Source organism: Octodon degus, unplaced genomic scaffold, assembly GCF_000260255.1.
Source record: "Octodon degus isolate 3935 unplaced genomic scaffold, OctDeg1.0 scaffold00006, whole genome shotgun sequence".
In the NCBI taxonomy this organism is placed as follows: Eukaryota; Metazoa; Chordata; class Mammalia; order Rodentia; family Octodontidae; genus Octodon; species Octodon degus.
Window position 1 is genome coordinate 10,364,718 of NW_004524582.1, and position 8,219 is coordinate 10,372,936.

The 8,219-nt window shown below is 42.5% G+C and overlaps 1 pseudogene across 1 annotated transcript; it reads left to right on the top strand.

Moving 5' to 3' along the window:
• The first annotated feature begins 637 nt into the window (after positions 1-637).
• On the top strand, positions 638-2,134 carry LOC101589192 (annotated as a pseudogene). The gene has a single exon (XR_001117274.2). The product of XR_001117274.2 is annotated as a translation initiation factor eIF-2B subunit alpha pseudogene (transcript).
• The last annotated feature ends 6,085 nt before the right edge of the window (positions 2,135-8,219 follow it).

Below are 8,219 nucleotides of genomic sequence, written 5' to 3' on the forward strand. Positions count from 1 at the left end.
TGTTATGCCTAAGATGTTTGATATTCAGACAAATAGTGAGGTTAAACTCAACTTCATATGTTGTAGGGTAAGAATAAGCTTCTCTTCTGGAGGGTTAACAACCTAAGTTTGCAGACCAAAACCTAGAGAAAAAGGAGGGCTGCAAGGACTCCCAACATTTTGGCCCTAGCCTTTCAAAGTCAGTGAGGACTCAGGACTTAGGAGAACTTATACTATAACATCATGTAACTCAGTTGTGTCCCAAATTTTCTGATCAAGGAGATTATGGGGCCACAGAGCAATGAGATCGATGACGTAGAGTGTGACTAAGGAGAGTCACATGGAAAGAAAACGTTCTCTCAGGCTTTCACGGAGAGCAAGTTGGTCAAGAAATGGCCATGACTCATCCACATGGCTGACACTGACAAAGGATCTGCAGTACAGGGTAACAGGATAAATCCTGACTGGATTTGACTGACCTTATCAGATACAAAAGATACATTTCTTGTTACATAGTTCGTGTTTTATCTTGATCTTAACAATCCAGCAGAAAAGTATAAAAATGAGGTTTAAAAAGTAGGTCAGCGGCAGGCATGCGCTCCAGACTTGCTAGAAACCAATCGGTGGTTCCAGATCTCTCTGGCTTCGTCACCTGGAGGGCACCATGGACGAAAACGAATTAATTGAATACTTTAAGTCTCAGATGGAAGAGGATCTTGATATGGCCTCAGCAGTGGCCGCTATCCAGACTTTGCTGGAGTTCTTGAAGAGAGATAAAGGGGAGACAATTCAGGGCCTGAGAGCGAATCTCACCAATGCCATCGAGATGCTATGTGGTGTGGACTCCTCGGTGGCCATGTCCTCCGGCGGGGAGCTCTTCCTCCGCTTCATCAGCCTCGCCTCCTTAGAGTACTCTGACTACTCCAAATGTAAAAAGATCATGATTGAGCGGGGAGAGCTGTTTCTCAGGAGAATATCCTTGTCAAGAAATAAAATCGCCGATCTGTGCCATACATTCATCAAAGACGGGGCTCGAATCCTGACTCACGCCTACTCCAGAGTGGTCCTGCGAGTCCTGGAAGCAGCTGTGGCAGCCAAGAAGCGCTTCCACGTGTACATCACAGAGTCCCAGCCCGACCTGTCAGGTAAGAAAATGGCTAAAGCCCTCCGCCACCTCAATGTCCCTGTCACTGTGGTGCTGGATGCTGCTGTTGGCTACATCATGGAGAAGGCAGATCTGGTCATCGTGGGCGCAGAAGGTGTGGTTGAGAACGGAGGCATAATTAACAAGATTGGGACCAACCAAATGGCCGTGTGCGCCAAGGCACAGAACAAGCCCTTCTACGTGATTGCAGAAAGCTTCAAGTTCGTGCGGCTCTTCCCACTGAACCAGCAGGACGTGCCCAATAAATTCAAGTACAAGGCAGACACCCTGAAGTCTGTGCAAGCCGAGCAGGACCTGCAGGAAGAGCACCCGTGGGTGGACTACACCTCCCCTTCCCTGATCACCCTGCTGTTCACAGACCTGGGTGTGCTCACGCCCTCGGCGGTCAGCGACGAGCTCATCAAGCTCTACCTCTAGCTGCGCCCTGCCACCCAGCCAAACTGGCTCATTTTTAACAGACATTGTGGACAGTTTCTACATCATTAATACTGGAGTATCTTTTATTCACAGCTCGGTCCCACCTAAGATTTGTTCTAAAACCAAACCTAAACTTGCTTAATTTCCATAAACTTGCAGTTACTGTCCATTTCGAGAAACCCATTAGACTGTAGACTCCCTGGCTGACAAAAGCCTGTGTGTCCCCCAGCACATTTCACTAGCTTAAAGTGTCCACAGAAGTGACGCGCTGCAGGCAGGTGCCCCCTCCACAGTCGGCACCTCTGGCACAGTAACAGCAGCTGGCCAGGGGCCTACACTTGTGCCTCACGTGAAGGCAGGAGACGAGCCTCAAGGAGCCTGCAGCAGGGCCAGCCACAGTGCAGGCTGTGAGACACGGGAGGCCTGCAGGGCGAGGTTCACTGCTCCTCCAGGAGTACTTGGAAACCTAGACTGTGTCTGTAAAAGATAGGAATTTCCTATCTTTAGGTTGGGTCCTCAACACCTTTTTAAAATTATACTTGTGAACAGATTATCTTTACAAATAAATTGTATGGAAGGAAAAAAAAAAGTAAAGCCATATTAATATGCTGAGCTGTGAAAGGCTCAAGTCAACAGCTTCTGACATTGCCAGTCCTATGGATAACCCACTATTATTACGGACTACTGGGCTATATTCGATTATTTTGCTGAATTCATGTACCTACAATACTTAAATGTCAATGGAATATCCATCTCTAACAAAACTAAACAAAAAAAGGGATACAAAGGAAGGACCATTTTCTATCTGTATATACAACATAGTTAGCATAGATATACAGCTACTGTCTCTTAATTCAAAAAGAAGAAAGATTTGTACTTAATAGTATTTGGACAAGATATCATGTCTGCATCTTGTACCATGAATAGCCACTAAGAAGATAACAATACGCAATGTACTAATTACTGAAACTGTTGTATTAATTGATTTTGAAACTGTCTCATTGCTGTTTCTCAATAAAATTAATAATAAATTAAAATATATTAATAAGGTTAATTGTAGATAATAAATGACCAAAAATAAATTTAAAGTTATATTTTAAAAAATAAAAATATATATCTGGTATTATTTTAAGTATTTATTTTTCTCCCCAAGTTCTACCTGAATCTGGGCTCCTAAGGAAATTAGAAAGCTTTCTACCTCACAGATTGGTGAGGCAGAGTCAAGCATTTCAGCGCCTAAGCCCCCCCCCAGGAAGTCGCTTTCATGGGTAGGAAGGGAAAGTAACCCCCAAGGTTGCAGCTCACCTGAAAAATGAAAGCGGGAAATGAGCCGAAGAGGCTTCCTACTCCCTGCCAAGGGCGCTGAAGAGAAACCAGCACATGGAGCTGCTCCTGCCCTGAGCTCAGGTGCAGACAGCACTGTACAATCATCTCTATGCAGAAGGAAATTGAGGCTCCAAAAGGACAAGTGACTGACTCCGAGTCAAAAAGCCAGTACAGGGCATCGCAGCCCAGACCTTAGGTGCCCCTCTCACACATCACTGTGACATTTTTTTACTGTTTTGGAAAAACTTAGACCTAAAGCTTGATTTTTCCCTTTATGGGCATGTGACATTCAACTCATTCCACAACTAGCTCTGTAAGTGATAGAAGTTGTATCACAGACACAACTTTTTTGTTGTATTAAGACACCCTTTAATGAGGGTCAAATGAGACAAAGCAAAAGGAAACCAAAATTAACTGCAGTACAAGATATGAGCCCTGAGTCGGACTGCCTAGTTTCAAATCCCAGTTCTGCTATTTTGAAGCTGGGTAACCCAAGATAAATTATTTAACTTCTCTGTGACTCTGTGTCCAGTACTTCAAATGGAGATATAAATTATAGCCTTAGATTAGAGAGTGTGGGAGGTTAAAGACAAGCTCTTATAGTGCAGTCTGACTGGAAGCTTCCATGAGCTCTTATTATGCTAAGCCTGTTGAGTGTTACATGGCATTCAGTTGGCTGTAAGTCTAGTGTTCTTCTTCCTATCCCATGACACAGCTCACAGGTTAATTCAAACATCCAGTTACTGAATAAGTGTTAGTTGGTGTGGTCAAAAAACTCTTTACCAGAATGAATAGGGAGTTTGTCTCTGCTTTGATGAAACACAAATGCATTTTTTATTACCTGATTGTAGTTGTTTGTACTAAATAAATTATTCACTATGACAAAAGAATACTATTGAATCAAAAAGACACCCTGGACCACCTAAGAAAGCACTGTGGTCCTCAGTGGAGTTGTGCAGACAACCAAAAAAATCAATGTTTCTGGGAATCCAGACGGTATGTCAGCCACTCAGCCAGCTGGTATCAGCCTCCATGAGTATCTGTCACATGAGTTCTAGGGAGGAAGGCGACAGTCAATCAGAAGCATAAGGCCAGCGAGATAGCTCAGCAGACTAAGTGCCTGCTTAGGTAAGTGCAGGTACTGGGGTTTGATACCTGCCACCACACGCCACTGCCCCCCCCCATGGGCATGCTGCGCTGATGACCACTAAGGCTTGGCATGGTGGCACACCCCTGTAATCCCAGCTCTGGGGAGGCTGAAAACAGGAGGATCACGAAGAGTCTGAGCTGCATAGTGACACCCTGTACCAAATACATAATAAATAAATAAATAAGAAACATAAGATCCAAGGAGATAACTTAGCAGCCAAAGAGCCTGCCTGGCAAGCACAAAGTCCTGAGTTTGATCCCTGTTACAAAAAAAAAAAAAAAAAACAAGAATAAATCTTAGTCTGAAGGCAATAATTTAAAAATAAAGACAGATGATAATGCATATTCCAGGGAGTTCCATTAATATGCACATTTAACTCTTTGAATGTATGCTCTCAGATAAAAGGAAAAAGAGAATAAATTAGAAAGCCTTGGGGACAGTAATGATCACACAAAGGATGCGCTAGTGATTGCTGTCAAAGTCCCCTTCCATGCTCATGTGCCTAGGAGTGGGATGGCAAGACCTGGCTTGCTATCTTCTCAGGAGACACCTATGAGAACTTACCCTCCTCACAATAAGCATGGATGCAGGCAAAGCTGTAGATGCTTTTCATCCATGTGGCCCCAAATGGAAGCCAATGGCTTCCTTGATGTTCAACCCAAGAAAACCATCTTCTCTGACTATGGAGGCAAAACCGAATGCAGTGAATTTTCCTACCCAATCTCATGCACTGAATTGTCTCCCTAAAGACTTTCAAGTGTGCCCTTCCCAGCAAAAGTTTGTCACCTTAGAGGCAACTCCTGGGTTCTGGGTTACTCAGAGTTTGTGCAGCAAGAAGAAAGAAGCACCAGTCCAGCTGTCAAGCAAGAGATTGAGACTGGGCTTCCAATTTTACACACACACACATTGGGTTGGATTGCCTGTTAATAGAGGATTGCAAACTCGGGGAAGGAAAGGAAAGCAGAGACATTTATCAGGGCTCCAACAATTCTAGTAGCTCTCAGGTCTTCATCCCATCCTAGTAACTCAGGGCACCAAACCTCTAAGTCACTGCACTTCAGGGCCTTCCCAAGAGGGACAAATACTTGTAGTAAATTTTTTTTAAAAAAATCAGCAGGTAGGGGCCGGGGAGATGGCTCAGTAGCGCTTCCCTGGCAAGCGCAAGGGCCTGAGTTCAATACCCGGTTCCGCAAAAAACAAACAAAAAAGAAAAAAAAGAAATCAGCAGGAGTAATTCCTCTCAGAAAATTTAGCACGACTATGGTGACATGTTTTAATCTTCTGGAGTAAAATACTATGGTGACATGTTTTAATCTTCTGGAGTAAAATGAGAGCGTCCTTGCTTTGGCATTGTCCATAGTTATTTGTTTTAAGTTTATCTGAAACTGATTTATACTAAGTGATTTAAATATAACTTCCCCTAGGAAAGTAAGTGTAAGTAGGGCAGGTGATCTTTTGAAAATATTTTAAGAGGAAAGTTTCACAGTCATCTTAGCTAAGACAATTATATCTCTAATTTCTATTAGTTTGCTGACAGGAACAGTTAGTGTTTCTATTGTTTGATCCATTCTACCTACCTATATCTGGTAATCTGAGCAACTACTTTGAAGATAGCAATATGCAATATGTTATGGTCTGTGTCTAGTTGTCCCTCCAAAGCTTCATGTAAATTATGGGGCAGATGCGGCTGGAGGAGCAATGAGTAGTAATGCTTGAAGGGCGGAGCCAGAGGACCGGGGCGGGGCCCAAGGGGCGGGGCTAAAAGGGTGTGAACCATTAAACTGGCTAGCCTGTGCTTTCCGAGAGGTATGGAGAGGGTCATCCTGGACCCGGCAGCACCCCAGCCTCTCCTCCAGTGTGGTGAAACCTCCAGTAACTGTGAGATACATAAACCTTTCCTTCCCTCATTTTGAGTGTCGGGTATTTGTCCCAGCAATGACAGAAGAGTAACTGAAACACAATATAATACACATTGTTAATTTCCTATCATCATGTTTTGAGATTGTGTATCATTTCTATTGTTTTTTCTCTTTAAAGTAAGAAAGATGACACTGAGCAAAATAGATTCAAGCATATAAAATTTGTGTTTCCATTGGAGTTAAAATTCCTTAAATTTGAAGATTTACTTCCTATATAAAAATGAAATTCCCTTGCATTCTCATTATTCACATTTTCAGCAGTTCTTTTTTCTGGTACTGAGGATCAAACTCAGGACCTTGCACTTGCCAGGCAGACACTAAAGCTGCTGAGCTGTATCCCTGGCCTTCGGTAAATTAAATTAAAACTTCCACCTAGATCATGTATTCAAAAGTTAAATGAAACACAAAGATAAAAACATGAAAGAAGCACAAACGCTGGACTGATAGAGGCTGAACTGTATCTCGTTTAATCATTAGAGTATCCATTACTGTCTTATCCCCATTTCATAGATGAAAATTCTCTAATTCTGGGGAGTTCAGTAAGCTAACACAGCTGCATTAAGGATGCAGCTAGGGTTAGACCAACATCTAACACTGGTGTGCATTTCTTTTCTGCATGACCTAACTCTGAGCAGCAGGATCAGAATAAGATCTCTTCTCACTATCAGGGATCCTTCTACAGTGATCATGATCATAGACCAAGAAAATAGAAAAGGAAAGAGGAAGCGTGGGGTCCTCCTGTCTTTGTCCGCACCTACCAGGTCAAGGCATCAGTGGACCATCATGCGCTAGATCCTCACATTCACGGTAAACTAATACTTCCTGATAGCCAGTGGAAAACGATTCCACAAATCAACCCATCTACATCCTACCCAAAATCATCAAAAAAGATGCTTTAAAATCCATTATAACTCAAGTAAAATGAAATTTAACACCGTACAAGATTAAGAAATTTAAGAATGTGTCATTGAGAAAGACATGCAGACCCCAGTTCATGATGAGTGATCAGCATAAGGGACATTTGTTCTGTGCTTAGCATGTCACATCTTCTTGGCGGTGGCACCAGAGCTTCTCAAAGCCAGCAGCCTCCTCCCTCTCTCAGGCTCAGGATCCACACAGAAGAGCTACAGCTGCCAAAAAGCACTGGCAGAAATACAGGGGGGAAGGAAATCTGGGTAACTGGAGATTAACTTTCTATCCTTTGGGGCGTCATATGCAGAGTGAGAAAAACAAAAATAGAAATTCCCCATCACTTCCTTGAGATCATCCCTGAGAATTCTCTGAGACCACTATACCTTCACCCAATCACAGAGAACTGTCTTCCACAGCAATCACCCTGTTTTCCACACACCTTGATTCTCTCTCTTACATTTTTCAATTTTCTAATCCATTTCTCCCAATAGCAAACAAGAGAAAGGGAGAAAAAGCTTTCAAACTATGAAAGTACACAAATGAATAAACACGTGCTTGTGCGCGCCTGTGTACATGCCCGTGAACATTTTGATTCTGTTGACAAAGCACAAAAGGAAGTAGATTCCAGAAAACAGTCATTTTCTAGGCATAATACAGTTCTCCCAAAATCAAGCAGAAGCCCAAATTATTTGATTAGATGAACTTGGTATTAAATAGCCATGCATTGTTTGTCAATTACATGCAGGAATAGCTGGGTTGAGCACAACTGTTGGTGATTGTGTTACCATCTACAATGCAGTGTTAAGACACTAAATTTTTGGGCTGGTGAGATGGCTCAGTGGTCTAAAGCACCTACTTGGAACAAGCTTGGCAAAGCACAGGGACCCCGGTTCAATCCCCCAGCACCACATGCCAGCCAGCCCCACCCCCTGGTGGACTGAGCTGCCCACACACACACACACACTAAATAAATAAATAAATGTTTTAAAAAAAAGACACTAAATTTTAAATAAGCATTGAAACACCACGGGCTTAAACAATGAACTCTCAGATGTAATTTATGTGTGCATATTAAGGAGGTTCTGATACTCTCTTTGGTCCTTTCAGCTATCTAATTTTCTAAAAATGTTCTAAAATGTTTAGCTACCTAAAATGTTTAGCATACCTAAAACATAAGCATTTTGTAAATTCTGATTTAACCTAAGTGAAAGCCAAGAAATTAGTTTAATTAAGTAGCCAAATAATGGTTAAAATGAAGCTTAGAATTGTCACCTAATTCTGGTGCTTCTACTGTTCGTTGTTGCATAAAAACCTTGCCAAACTCAGTGGCATGAGCAACAAGAATCAGGCG